Raw genomic sequence first — 16,397 nt, 5'->3', positions numbered from 1 at the left:
TAAGTAATTCATATTTACTTGTATCATTGTGGATGTATGCTTTAAAGACTGCCATGTATTTGTTGAACAGGGTTCCTAGTATAGCTGTTCAAAAGACTCCTTTTGAGTTATGGACGAATAGGAAACCCAGTTTGAGACACCTGCATGTTTGGGGTTGTCAGGCAGAAGTAAGAATATACAATCCGCAAGAAAAGAAACTGGATGAAAGAACAATCAGTGGATTTTTCATTGGTTATCCAGAAAAATCAAAGGGGTATATGTTTTACTGTCCTACCCATAGTACAAGAATCGTTGAAACTGGAAATGCTCGGTTCATTGAAAATGGCGAAACCAGTGGGAGTGAAGCTTCACGAAATGTGGAGATTAAAGAAGTTAGAGTACAAGTTCCTATAACTAGTACTTCTTTATCAAGAGTTGTTGTTCCACATGTTGTAGAAACTCACAACAATCAAGAAGAACAACAAATTAATGATCCCGAGGTTAACAATGAACCAATAGTAGAACAACCACAAGAAATAGTATTAAGAAGATCTCACAGAGATAGAAAGTCTGCTATTTCGAATGATTATGTGGTTTATCTACAAGAGTCAGAAAATGACTTAAGTATTGATAATGATCCAATTTCTTTTTCAGAAGCCATTAATGGTGATAATTCTGATAAGTGGTTAGATGCCATTAAAGATGAGCTTAAATCAATGGCACATAATGACGTATGGGACCTTGTGGAATTGCCAGAAGGATGCAAGAGAGTTGGGTGTAAATGAGTCTTTAAGACTAAGCGTGACTCTCAAGGCAATATTGAACGTTACAAGGCCCGTCTTGTTGCCAAAGGTTTTACTCAGAAAGATGGCATTGACTATAAGGAAACATTTTCGCCTGTTTCTAAGAAAGATTCTTTTAGAATTATCATGGCATTAGTAGCTCATTATGATCTTGAGTTGCATCAAATGGATGTTAAAACTGCTTTTCTGAATGGGAATTTAGAAGAGGATGTCTATATGGACCAACCAGTGGGGTTCGCTGAAGAAGGAAAGGAGCACATGGTGTGTAAACTTAAGAGATCGATATATGGACTTAAACAAGCTTCTCGGCAATGGTATCTTAAGTTCAATGATACTATTGTGTCTTTTGGATTTAAGGAAAACACCGTTGATCGGTGTATATATCTGAAGGTCAGTGGGAGTAAGTTTATATTTCTGATTCTGTATGTTGATGATATCTTGCTTGCGACTAATGATCTTGGTCTATTAAGTGAGACTAAGATGTTTCTCTCTAATAACTTTGAAATGAAAGATATGGGTGAGGCATACTATGTGATAAGAATAGAAATATTCCGTGACAGATCACAAGGATTGTTAGGTTTGTCTCAGAATGCATATATTAATAAAGTTTTAGAGAGATTCAGAATGGATAAATGTTCAGCATCTCCTGTTCCAATACAGAAAGGAGACAAGTTTAGTCTCATGCAATGTCCAAAGAATGATTTGGAACGGAAACAGATGGAAAATATTCCTTATGCATCTGTTGTTGGGAGTTTGATGTATGCTCAAACCTGTACGAGGCCAGATATTAGCTTTGCAGTTGGTATGCTTGGTAGATACCAAAGTAATCCAGGTCTGGAGCATTGGAAAGCTGTAAAGAAAGTTTTAAGATACCTACAAGGAACAAAGAATCACATGCTTACTTATAGAAAATCTGATCACCTTGAGGTGATAGGTTATACAGATTCAGACTTTGCCGGCTGTGTGGATACAAGAAAGTCTACATTTGGTTATGTGTATCTTTTAGCCGGAGGAGCGATTTCATGGAAAAGTGCGAAGCTGTCTGTCATTGCTGCATCCACCATGGAAGCTGAATTTGTGGCATGCTTTGAGGCCACAGTTCAGGCCAATTGGTTGCGGAACTTTATTTCAGGACTTGGAGTAGTTGACAGTATTTCCAAGCCGCTGAAAATTTATTGTGATAATTCTGCAACAGTCTTCTTTTCTAAAAACGACAAGTATTCTAAAGGTGCTAAACATATGGAGTTGAAATACTTTGCCGTTAAAGAAGAAGTTCAGAAACGTAAAGTGTCAATAGAACATATTAGCACAGATCTTATGATTGCTGACCCTTTAACAAAAGGGTTACCGCCCATATTGTATGCTGGTCATGTAAAGAATATGGGCATTATGTCTACTAGTGAATGTTAAATGTTGAATGTTAATGTTTTTAATGTTGATGTGACACTTTGAGCTCCCTAATGTATAAATTTCTGAAATCTGTGTTTTCTTCTTTATGTTTATGCATGCAAATTATGATGAAGAAAACAAATTATGTTATGTTATTGCTTTGTAAAATGACATTATGTTTGAACCCATTATGGACTTCTCGTTTTTAAGGTCATATTAAGGAGAAAGGGATGATATAGTAGTACATGGAAGGGATCATGTCGATCAAATGATGTGTGACCGCCATGACTCTTATTATTTCTGTATCTTTGATTATGAATAATGATGGAACCAATTTATGCAAGGTCTTTTATTGCGCATTATGTTTATGTATTAAATCACATAATGTTATGACATCGTATGAGTCAAGTGGGAGAATGTTAGAATTAATTGACGAATTAATTCTATTAGTGACTCATTTGAAATATTATGATGGGCCCAATTGTGATTTAATAAAATATAAAGACTTATTGGTTATTATTATGGGAAGTGATAATAAAATAAAATAAAGATAAAGATAAAATAAAAACCAACTTGATGGACGTTGGTATAAAAGGAATTAGGGTTCTGTCTCTGGCCATAAGGTTCTTTTCACAGTAACCCATCAAGAACGTGTGAGAAGAGAGAAAGGCAAAGAGATAGATTGGAAAACGGTGGTTGAAGAGCACACAAGATTATAAATTTGAAGAACGCATATTCACAGGATCTCTCATGGATCAAGGTTGGTGCTTTATTATGATTTATCGTGTGAGAATTATAAATCTTAAAGATCCTTAATTAGTTTTACAAATATCACTATCTTTTCAGATTTTTTAGGGTCTCGTTAACACAGTGTTAGCCTGTTTAAATTTTTCTTTAAACCTTGCGATTCTTACTTAATGTTTATATATATATATATATATATATATATATATATATATATATATATATATATATTATGCAGGCAACATGAAGAATTTGATTTGGGTCACTCATCAAGGTTTAACAAGAAAATGAAATAAAGCTAAAATCAATGTCTTAAATCGAGTTAGGAATTAAATTGTCATCGAAAAGGTTAAATGATTGTCTAAAGGGAATACAGCTGTGAGAAGATTTTTTTCATATGCAATAAAGAAAATAATAGATTAACAATTTTTTTTATAAACTTTAACTAAAAAAAAGTCATATTTTATTACTTTATTTTAGCTAAAAAATATTAAATTAATCTATTTTTATTTCATTTATAAAAACTTTGTTAAATTTATAAAATAAATTATCAAAAAATATTTTTCCTTATGAGTTTGTCATTGAAATTGGTGAAAGAAAAACACAGGGATTATAGGGATTATAGTTGTTTGAGAATATTTTTTTAAATTTTTAGAACATTTTTTAAATATTAAACATATTTGCGTAGCAGTGTCTTCTATTATTATAATATAAAGATCACATCACTCATTAATATAAATATTAAAAAATATGAATTCAATTAAAAATATAAAAAAATTTAAATATCTAATAAAAAAAAAGTAAAATAAAATATTGAATAAGAACGTATATCTTTCAAATTTAGAATAATTTTAACTTAATTAACCCAAATTATATATGGCAAATAATTTGATGTAATCAACGTGAAGCGTAGACAAACATTCAGATAGAAACATCCTAGTGGGTGAACATAAAACGCAATCCAAAGTAAACTGAACCACAAAGAAAACTTGATCAAATTACGTGTAAAACTTGGCAGTGCGAAAGCTGAATAAAGTTCTCCTAACGCGGGTCAATTTCACAAACTCTGGTAGAAGAATTTCTTGAAAAGCTCCAAATGTGGTTCTTGGAAGTGCATGGACACAATAATGGAACCATCACCATCTGGACTTTGAAGAATCACTGCCCTATCTTGCGCAGAAACATACGCCAACCCGAAGAACACAGGCTTTCCCCATCCAAAATCTGCTTCGTACACTGCCATGCTCATCCAGCTTGTGATTTGAAGATTCGGATTCCCAGCAAAAGGGACATTCATACGCTCTCCCTGTCCCAAGAACAAACCCCTTATGCAATCCAATTGCTCCTCGCCCAACACAATCCTCAATTGTGACCGTATGTACTCATTACTAAGCTTTTCAATCGCTTCTCTTACCTTTTGTGCACCATAGCTCAACGGCTTTGACACTATTTCTCCCACATAGCATTCGGCTGACACCGTTGCTGCCAAAGCATTCCCAAAGTAATTCCTAGGGAGAGGAGGGATTAATCTGCTGCGGATATCCGCATTGAACCGAACCACCGTTGGTTGCTTCTCATCAAGTTCACGACCCTTACATGCACATCTCCATACATGACCTGCAATAGCTTCAAATCTGCTATATTCTCTAACCCCTTCTTCCAAGGCTTCTTCATTCGCCTCCTTCTTCAGCTTCTGCACCTGTTCTGGCGTTAGTTTCAGTAACACACCACTTGTCTTCTTGCTTTGCTCAGCATTGACGTCAGAGCTTCCTAGCTTTAGCGGTAGAGGCTTCAACTCGGGGTGATCAAAGCATGGTGATGCTGATGAGTGTTGGAGTTTGAGTATTGTTCTATCAAGGTAGGGCAATTCATGTGGCTCAAGTGTCTCTCCACGAGCCACTTTTGCCCATAAATTGATGAACTGAGTGCCAGCAAGCCCATCAGCCAAAGGGTGACAGAAAGCCACTCCAACGACAAAGCCTTCACCACCACGGAATCTTGTGAACTGCACAAGCAACAAAGGAATTTCCTCTATGGGTTGAGTGTAATCAATCTTTGGAACAAGCTCCTTGACAGACTCAGAAGGTGAAAAATCTCCATAATCACCCAATGATTTTGTGGTTTCAGCTTCGATAAAAGTCACTCCTTTCGCATTGCAATCCACTTCAATTCGACCACTTTCTGCTAAGCTCAACCTGCCAGCAAGTGGATAGTAGTGCACTAAAATCTCAGCAAGAGAGTTTATCAACCTCTTGGTGGTGTCATCACTGTGTTTTGCTTTGTATACATAGATAGTGGGTGTGTGACCTGAACGCACGACTTGGTCACTATCTGATAGCCATAAATGACCTTTGGGAGTTTCTTTACTTGGGAAGACACTGTAAGAAGCAACAATGGCTACCATCTTTATGCTTTGCGTGGTATTGGAATTGCATGTACATGCTTATATATGAGTGTGAGAGAGAGTTGAATGACACGTTTCTACTTCTGTGGCAGTTGGCAATAATAAATGAATGGGTCACATTACCACACACATTTCTAAGTCTCTTTAATGCTCAAACTTGGGGATAGAAAGAAAATAAATGCGAGGAAGGAGCAATTCTCTAGATTAAGGGTTAAATATGAGGAAAGTAACAGACTGAGAAAAATAAATGTGGGGAAGGGACCAAATTTTGACCTAAAGAATATAAATGGGACAGGTTAACAATACGATGAATTTAATAAGCTATTTATTAGGATTTTTTATTATTATTATACCTTACAGTACTTTATGTTGTTGGCAAGCGAAATGCATTGATTTGTTTATTTGTTACGTTCTGGTTGAGAGTTGATAGATAACATTTTTATTTTGATTATTAAATTTTAATAATTTTTTTTTATAATATATGTGAGATTCCTTTTAATTAATGTCTGTTTTAAGAGCGGGTTTCGACCTGACCGAGGATCCAAAGTAAGCCCATTTTGGGGATTCTCAAGACCCCCTTTCTAGTCCTAATGCCCTCACTTGTCTCATTTTCGAAAAAACAGTTTCTTCCCCTCATTTTTAGCACTTAAGAGCTCTGCTAGGACACAGGAAACCATCCATTTTCGAGCTAGCTAAGTCCGTTCTAGCGTTTTTCAGGTAAGGAAAGCTAAGGTTAGGATTTTTTTAGTTATTTTGCTTATTCCTAATCTGTTTTACGTTTCTGGTGCTTAAGAAATGTTGATCACTGAATAAATATATTCTGGAGTGTGTGTGTTTGGCTGAAAATGATGTTGTAGGTGTGAATAGATGAGAAACCTGCTAATCTCGCTCAAGCTTAGGACAAGAAAGTTCTAGGTTCACTTACTTGGAGGCAGAACGGACTTAGCTAGCTCGAAAATGGAAGGTTTCTTGTGTCCTAGCAGAGCTCTTAAGTGCTACAAAGGAGGGGGAGAAACTGTTTTTTCTAAAATGAGACAAGTGAGGGCATTAGGGCTGGAAATGGGGTCCCCAAAGTGGGCTCACTCTGGACTAGGGATGGCAATTAGGGCCTGGCCCACAGGCCCGCAGAAAAAACACGGGGCGGGCCAGGGTAGTGAGCCTGCAGGCTCGTGCGGGTAGGGATGGCAACGGGGCGGGGCGAGGACGGGTTTCACTATCCCATACCCATCCCCGTAAAAAAAATTCATCCCCATCCCCATACCCAAACCCAACGGGTATCAAACTTTTGTCCCATCCCCATCCCCACCGGGTAACGGGTATAATCTCGTACCCATACCCGTACCCGTTTACTTACTACTTTAATATTAATTTTAACTAATTTTTATAAAATAATAAAAATTACGGTAAAGGAAACATAATATTATCAAATATTCAATATTAGGAGTATGGTTGTTTCTTTGATATCAAATACTTTGAAATAAATTATAATTGTTTACATTTTAGATTAGAATACCAAATAAAATTTAATGAGAACACAAACATTTATTAAATTTGCAAACATTAATGAAACCTAGTTGATAAACTTTAAAAATATTTTTTAAAAAAACTATAAAAGGAAAAAATATTTTTAAAAAATATAAAAGGAAAAAAATATTTAAATTAAAATATATTTTAAATGTTTGTTTACTTCAATTTTTTAAATTATAATGAATCTATATTTTATACACTAATAAAAGTTATAATACATTAGTTGATCAAAATGATGCAAAGAACAAATAATAAACATAATAATTAAATTTTAACATTATCTTTTGAACCACAATATATGTTGGATGGTGGTAAAAAAATATTCATGGCAATTACATTAAATTTTTATATTATAGTAAATAAAAATTATTTATACAATTATATTGAAAAAATTAAAGTATGATTGTAATGAGTTAAAAAATAAAAAATAATTAGATAAAATTTATCAAAATAGTATTCTACATGATGAAAATAAACAAAAAATAAAAATATTAAGAAATTATCAAATGTGTGTCTTATAAACAATTTGGAGACTATTGGAAGTAATCACACAAAAAGAAACAAATATATAATTAAGGGTATGATAAGATGAAAAATATTTTAGAGATCTAAGAAAACTTTTCAAATATCAACATATATACTCAATGGTTGATAAAGAAATGACGCAAAGAACAAATAATAAACATAATAAAATTTTATCATAGATCTTGTATATTTTAAACTCTAATATATGTTGGATAGTAATAAAAAATATTCATGACAATTACATTAATTTTTTATATTGTAGTAAATAAAAATTATTTATACAATTATAGTGAAAAACTTAAAGTATGATTGTAATGAGTTAGAAAATAAAAAATAATTAGATAAAATTTATCGAAATAGTATTCTACATGATGAAAATAAACAAAAAAAAATATTAAAAAATTAACAAATGTGTGTCTTATAAACAATTTGGATACTATTGGAAGGAATCACACAAAAGAAAACAAATATATAATTAAGGGTATGATAAGATGAAAAATATCTTAAAGATCAAGAAAACTTTTCAAATATCAACATATATACTCAATGGTTGATAAAAAAAAATGACGCAAAGAACAAATAATAAACATAATAAAATTTTATCATAGATATTGTATCTTTTAAACTCCAATATATGTTGGATGGTGATAAAAAAATATTCATGACAATTACATTAAATTTTTATATTGTAGTAAACAAAAATTATTTATACAATTATAGTGAAAAAATTAAAGTATGATTGTAATGAGTTAGAAAATAAAAAATAATTAGATAAAAATTATCGAAATAGTATTCTACATGATGAAAATAAACAAAAATAAAAATATTAAAAAATTAACAAATGTGTGTCTTATAAACAATTTGGAGACTATTGGAAAGAATTGCACAAAGAAAAAATAAATGTATAATTTAGGGTATGATAAGACGAAAAATATCTTAGAGATCTAAGAAAACTTTTCAAATATCAACATATATACTCAATGGTTGAAAAATAACAAAAATTGTTTTAGCGAAATAAAAGAGTTATTGAAATGAAATAAAAATTAATAATAATAAGAAAAGATTTTTTTATATTACCAAGTAAATGAAATGTTTATGCTATTAAACACTTAAATTAAGAGTATTAAACATTCTCATGTGAAAGGAAAATATACAATAAATAAAAATATTAAAAAATAATAGAAATATTCAAATGTCAGACATAATTTTTTTTTTAATTGACATACATCATTTTAACATAATTACATAAAAATTATGATAAGATAAAAAATATATTGGAGATAAGAATGAGTTTCATGACAAACCAAATATTTAGAAGAAATAAAAAATAAAAAGAATATATAGGGTTACTTAATTAATTGTGAATATTTTAATAATTTAAACGATGATGGAAATATGGCGGGGACGGGTATTATGGCGGGGATATATTCATCCCCATCCCCATACCCATACCCAATTGAAAAAATCGGGGATTCCCCATACCCATACCCATACCCAGTCAATGCGGGGATTCCCCGTCAAAACGGGGACGGGTTCGGACAATACCCACGGGGACGGGTTTATTTGCCATCTCTACGTGCGGGCCTGGCCTGCATAGGCCTGCGGCTCGCTCGGGCTAGCCCGCGGCCTGCGCGGGCCGACCCGCAAGCCCGCATAAAAAAAAAACTTGCACTTGTGTATATTAATTACTTCTTTTATGGACTCTTGCATTAACATTTTAAATTCTTGTATAATTGGAAAAGACAAGTATTATGTAATTTTTAATGTGCTAAAATTTAAAGAATACATTGTGTATGTCATAGTATGAATATGATGAAAATGTTGAATTATCAATTTATCATCTAATTCTCCAAAGTCTTTACTTAATTTTGTGAACTAAGTTTCCCAATTTTTAAACATTGAAAGTTTTATCATAAAAATTAAAAAAAAAAAATTTAAAAAAGCGGGCCGGTCCGTGGCCCGTGGGCCAAGGAGTATGTGGGGCGGGCCAGCCCGCGTTGTGCGGGCCTTATGCGGACCGGGCCTAAACGGACTGGACCGGGCCGCATTGCCACCCCTACTCTGGGCCTTCAAATAGGCCAGGCCCAAACCCACTCTTAAAACAGACATTAATTAAAAGGGGCCTTATGAGGTGTCATCTTTTAAATAGTTTTGGAATATTGAGAATGAGAAAATGAAAAAATGAAAAATCACTCAGAAAATGACACGTCATGTTGTAAGAGAAAGTTGTTCAAAATTTAGTAGTCAAAAAATAATTTTTCTTTTATTATTATTGATCGATTTAGAATATTAGATGGAAATTGTAGATCGACATCTAATATTAAAATTTTATATTCGGTTTTATTATCATTATTAATCATGTTAAGCTTATGCAGAAAAAAAAAGTGGATTCATTTCATTCGTGAGTAATTGATTATATCATATCATAATAATATGTTACATGATTAATAAAAATTAATTATATTAATAAAATACTTTTATTAATTTCTCAAATAATTGATTATTTAAAAAAAAAATCTCAATTGTATTATCGAATCTAGAAAATTAACTTTCATAAATAATTAATTATGATTAGTAATAATTAATTCTACTAATTCAAAACATTTTATATGCTATATAAAAATATAATAATCCGATTATAATTAAATATAAACCATTATCTCGTCAACCGTCACTTTATTTTCAAACTGTTTTTAAAAGTCAAGAATTTTCTTGTGTTTTAAAACATTTTTTTCATGTTTACAAATGATTTGAGTTGTTTTTCTAAAGAATAATCTTTTACATTGTAGAGAAATATTATTGTTCAAGATTACAAAATTGTAAGTGCTATAGATTTTATTAATTTTAATTCTTTTAAAGAAAAATTGTCACTCCAACTAATGTCTTTCTTTTATGTGTATTTTTTTTTTATGTTGTATAAGAATTTCACAAATGAAAGATCTTATCTTTTTAGTATTGAATAAAATAAAATAAAATGATATCTTATGGTTGAACCTTAGAATTATAGAATCTCAAAAAAAGTTTCAAAATCTCCGAAAAATTAAGAAACACATTATCTTACGAAACTTTTTGCATATAAACATTTTAGGAAACTATCCATCACTTTAATTAGCTACTACCACTATATTAAAAAAAATATTTCACATCGCCTAACAATTACATGTCAAAGTGAGCCAACCCGTGTGAGCCGGGTTGGCTCACCACGAGCCGGGTTCAAAATGAGTGAACCCAACCCGGCTCACTTTCTGGTGAGCCAGAAATTTTGTAACCCGGCTCAACCCACCACGGGTTGGTGGGTTAAGTGGGTTGGCTCACCAACCCACCTAAAAAAATTATTTATTTATTTTTTTTATTATTCAAATTACCCTTTTCTTGTCGGATTATACCTTACATATACATACATATGAGTGTGAAAGAGAGAGTTGGATGACACGTTTCTGCAGAAATTGCCAACCAATAAATGCATGACTCACATTACTACACGTTTCAAGTCTCTTTGATACGCAAATTTAGGATTGAAAGAAAAAATAATGCAAGGAAGGCTACTCAAAGAATTAAAATAAATGCAAGGAAAGCAAATTTTGTAAAGTTATATATTCTAAATGTATATTTATTTAAGTAAAGTACTTACTTGATGAGATAAGAAAATGAATTAAATTTTTAAGATGAATGTAGATTTTAAAAAATATTTTTTTTACTGAAATAAATTGAGTTAAAATAATAATAAAAATGATAATAATTTGTTTTAGTTGTAATTTAGTTCAACACTCATTTCGTATAGATAAATAAAATTTGTTTGAAAAAAATTTCAATAAATAAAAAAATGTCAGATAAAATATTTAAGAAAAATAAAAATGTAAAAGATGAAACTGTACTTGAACGATAAAAATATCTAAATTAAAAAGAAAATTCTAAATGATTAACTCACGTCAATATTCAAAAGTGATCTAATTCAAAAGTGATCTAATATGTAATTTTTTTGGTTATATGGGTTTCTTTAGTTGAGTTTCTTTTTCTAACATTTCTTGCAAAATACTGTATTGTTGGACAAAAAAGAATAAAATTAAAAAGTAATGGAAAATTAATATTGATCAATTTAAATACTAATTTATAAATTTAAAATTAATAGTAATTAAAATAGTTTTAAAAAGTTATAATTGGTCTCTAAAATCTAAAATAGTAATTAATATAGTTTATATTATGAACTGGTCTTTAAATTAATTGGTCAGTAATATTAGCTATCTAAGTTTTGACTATTAAAAAAATTGGTCCCTAAATTAGTCTCTAAATTAGTTTTTAACTAATAAATTAATTTTTAAATTTGTCTCTAAATATATATATATATATATATATATATATATATATGGTCATAAATTTGGTGACTATTTGATAGTTTTTTTCTAGTATTTTAGGTTTTGTATGTTTTTTTACATTTAACATAGAGTTTTTTTTTATAATTTTCTTAATAAAAAAATGAGATGAAGAAATAGCTTTATTTATTTACAATTTTTTTTATACTACTATACTTTATCTATATATAGCTGGTAGGAACAATGGGTTGGTGTGAATGGTAGGAGACATAAAAAGTTGTTGTTATTGGTTCTTTCACGATGACCTAGACTTTTAAGTTCAAGACAAAATGGTAAAGTTGATAATCATGTTCCTCTGTAAGTAAAATAAGTTTGAAAAAATGGTGTCTGCATTCTAACTAGTTCATAAGAAAAACTTATGTGAGAGAATAAGTTTGAAAAAATGTGGTAAATTCGTTTATTTGAATCAATATTTTCATTTTTATCATTTATTTAAAAGAGATAACATAAGGAAGTGAGAACAATAAGGAAGTTTGCAAGAGAGGTCACTAGAAAAAAAAATAAGAAAAATGATTTTGAATGACCAAAAATGAGGAAAACTATTATTTTATAGAATTCATTGCAAATATCTTAAATTAGTTAAGAATGAAAATACTGAAGACATATCTTTTAAGAAAGGATAACCAAAATATTTTCAAAGAAATATTTGATATTTAAAGGTTACACAGGACTCAACATTTATATTATCAACCAATCATTAATTACGCCGAATAGATTGATATTTTATTTTAACCTGACCCATATAAAATCAGGAATTTCAGCTTGCACCCTGAATTTTAATACCAACAAAAAAAGCTTCATAAGAATACATACTTTTGCCATCCCTTCTATTATAATTACATGAGCAATATAATATATAAGTATTATCGACTTTTTGATCAAATTGATGTAATATTACATGATTTTATGTAAATAGATAAATTTTAGAAAAAAAATAAAGATACAGATAAATCGTACTTGAAAAATATTAAGAAATCGTACTCTTAAACACAATTGTGAGGTCAATTGAAATTTTGTTATTAAAATCGTGCTTCGAATCTGTTTTCATATTCTTTTTATTTTTTTAATAACATTTGTATTTAGAAATACCATTTCCATTTTGTTTAATATATTCTTTTATAATAAAAAAAAACTTGCATTATAAGCATGATTTCAGGTTTTGTATATTATTTTAATTTGATTTTTTTCTAATAGTAAAAAATAGTTTACAATGAAAGCATTCTCATGGACGGATGAGTTTGTTTCACATAGGAATTCATTATATATATATATATAAATTACTAAAAAAATTTATATTTTTTTCTAATTTTGTTTTAATTTTTTTTTGTAAGAAATATTTATATATTTTGTGATGAAAAAAAATTTGCAGATTTTACTATCAATTTTTTGTAAAATATTTTGTATAAAACAATTTTTACAACAAAATTTGTAAAAACTACTTACAAATTTTATAATTTTGTAAACAATAATTATTCACAAAAAATTACTTGTTAGTTAAGATTTTTAGAAAAAATAACAAAAAAAATATATTTTCTACTAAATTTTTGTAACAAATTTGTAAGTAAAATTCTATGTAAATCTTATCTTATAGAAAGGATTGACATGAGTCTATCCATTTTTGACAAATCAATTTCTGAAGGTAGTAATCTAATTAATTTATTCTTACTACAAATTTATTAGATTTAGCAATATTTTTCTGGTACATCTAATATTATTTTATGGTTGGATAGATAAATGTTATGATTTCTGTGATTATTTTTTAACAAGTATCTGAATATCAAAATTTATTACACGAAATCTTATTTTTGATGTAAAAAAAGTTATTAATTGAGTATCAGAACTGATGCTTCTTATAAAATGTTACCTTGAATGCTAATTAATGTTAATAATGATATTGTAACATTTTAAAATAAATATTATTATAGATAGTTAAGTTTTTCGTTTTTTTTTTCTTAGTTGCAAATTTATACGAAATTTTAAAATGATAATAATAAGTTAATTAATTAATTAATTTCATTATAATATTGAAACCGTTAATATTAATTTAAAATTTACATTTTAAAATAATATTTTAATTTATTTCAAAGTAAATTTAAATTGAGAGATGTTATTTGTTAGTTAACAAGTAATAAGAAAAAATAACAAACATTAAACATTGCAAAAAATAACATAATATTGTTAGAATTAATTCTATTAGTGACTCATTTGAAATATTATGATGGGCCCAATTGTGATTTAATAAAATATAAAGACTTATTGGTTATTATTATGGGAAGTGATAATAAAATAAAATAAAGATAAAGATAAAATAAAAACCAACTTGATGGACGTTGGTATAAAAAGAATTAGGGTTCTGTCTCTGGCCATAAGGTTCTTTTCACAGTAACCCATCAAAGACGTGTGAGAAGAGAGAAAGGCAAAGAGATAGAATGGAAAACGGTGGTTGAAGAGCACACAAGATTATAAATTTGAAGAACGCATATTCACAGGATCTCTCATGGATCAAGGTTAGTGCTTTATTATGATTTATCGTGTGAGAATTATAAATCTTAAAGATCCTTAATTAGTTTTACATGTGGTATCAGAGCCTATGTTGTAGGATTTATGATTCTCCTTTTATGATGTTCGTTTCCAATTTTTATGAACCCTAATTAAAGTTTGAAGGGTTATTTAAATTTTCCGCTACTTTAAAATTGAATGTGAATGTCATGGTTGGAAACGAGAATTGTTTTTCGCTGTTGAAACTGAATCTTATTGTGCTGCCATTAACCGGAATTGTTTGCGTGTTTACTGTAACGTGTCTTTATTTTTTGGCATTGAAGAAAAAGAAAAAAAAAATTCGTTACGTGTGAAGTTACATGTGAACGTGCATCATGTGTGAAGTTACTTTTCGCTACTGTTACTTCTTTATTTTCATTCAAGATTTAGGATTACGTGAATATGCATTATGTTTGATTGGAATAAAGGAATGAATGCGGTGATGTAAACCGTTAGTATGTATGTGCCAATTCCAATTCATTCTCTATTACGCTATTTTACTTGTTGTTTATGTTAATTTATTTATTAACATTAAAGTGTAATGTTTTTATTGGTTTACGCTCCCAATAAATTAATATTAATTATTTTAGTTATATAAATAATTAATAATTTTATTTTAATTTACAATAATATTTATGTTTGTTATTGTTAAATTAAAATTAATGAGGAAGCTATATAAAGTTTATAGCAATTAAATGTAAGTGTATTTATTTATTTGAAATTAAGTATGATAAATTTTGTTAGTCACCAAAGTGGCCAAAATTTTAAAGTTTATATGATTTCAAATTATTAATGTTTTTTATTTTAATTACCCATAGTATGGATGCTAAATTATGAATAATTAAATTCATGGGTTAATTAAAATTCATTAATTATAAGACATTTAAGGATCGCCCAAAGGTTGATTAATTGTTCTCATAATTAATGAACATGATTGTAGATAATTTTGTATGCGTCACTAGTTTTATTTATATACCCAAAGGTAGTAGGTGATTCTAGTTGATGCATATTTTAATTATCAATAATGTTATAATATGATTAACATCATTATGTTTATGTTTGTGTATTAGTGGATCTCCCAAAGGAGAACATTAGTATGCATAGAATGATTGTTTATATCTGAATCTGTTTTTACGTTTAGTTTTATGACTCAAAGCATTAATGTTAGGCATGTGTTAATTGCAGTCTCTGTTCCGGTATCTTTATACGCGCATGCTTCGTCTGTTCCAGTCTTTAATGGGTTGAATTTCCCTGACTGGAGTGAGCAAGTCCAATTTCACTTAGGTGTGTTGGATCTTGATCTAGCTCTTCTAGTTGAAAAGCCGGCTGCTATCACGGATGCTAGTAGCAATGAAGAGAAAGCCCATTACAAAGCTTGGGCAAGATCAAACAGACTTAACTTAATGTTTATGAGAATGAGCATAGCAAGTAATATAAAGTCAGCTCTTCCCAAAACTGATGACGCAAAAGAATTCATGAAATTTGTGGAAGAGCGCTCCCAAACTGCTGATAAGTCTCTCGCTGGGACACTGATGAGTACGTTGACCACTATGAAGTTTGACGGTTAGCGTACTATGCATGAGCATGTGATCGAGATGACAAATATCGCAGCAAGACTTAAGTCTTTAGGAATGGTAGTGGATGAAGGTTTTCTCGTGCAGTTCATTCTGAACTCATTACCGTCTGAGTATGGTCTGTTCCAGATGAACTATAACACCATGAAAGACAAATGGAATGTACATGAATTGCACAGTATGCTAGTTCAGGAGGAGACCCGACTGAAGAACTTAGGAAGCCACTCTATTCAATATGTGAAGAATCAAGGAGCTGTTGGAAAGAAAGTTGCTAAGAAACATGGAAAGGGTAAAGGACCACTGAAGATTGACGAGTCCTCAACCAAAATCCAGAAGAAAAATGACAAATGTCATTTCTGCGGGAAGTCTGGACATTTCCAGAAGGACTGCATAAAGCGTAAGGCTTGGTTCGAAAAGAAAGGTGAGCATAATGCTTATGTATGTTTTGAATCAAACTTAACTGAAGTTCCCCATAATACGTGGTGGATTGATTCTGGATGTACGACTCATGTTTCTAATGTGATGCAGAGATTTCTTACAACCC

The 16,397-nt window shown here is 30.0% G+C and overlaps 1 pseudogene; it reads right to left on the bottom strand.

Moving 5' to 3' along the window:
* Positions 1-3,745: 3,745 nt before the first annotated feature.
* On the bottom strand, positions 3,746-5,433 carry LOC146885804 (hydroxycinnamoyl-CoA:piscidic acid hydroxycinnamoyltransferase pseudogene; annotated as a pseudogene).
* Positions 5,434-16,397: the final 10,964 nt, after the last annotated feature.

This window comes from Vigna unguiculata, chromosome 6 (genome assembly GCF_037176805.1).
Source record: "Vigna unguiculata cultivar grain cowpea cultivar isolate G323 ecotype 2 chromosome 6, ASM3717680v1, whole genome shotgun sequence".
NCBI lineage: Eukaryota > Viridiplantae > Streptophyta > Magnoliopsida > Fabales > Fabaceae > Vigna > Vigna unguiculata.
This window is presented reverse-complemented; position numbering and strand designations above follow the sequence as displayed.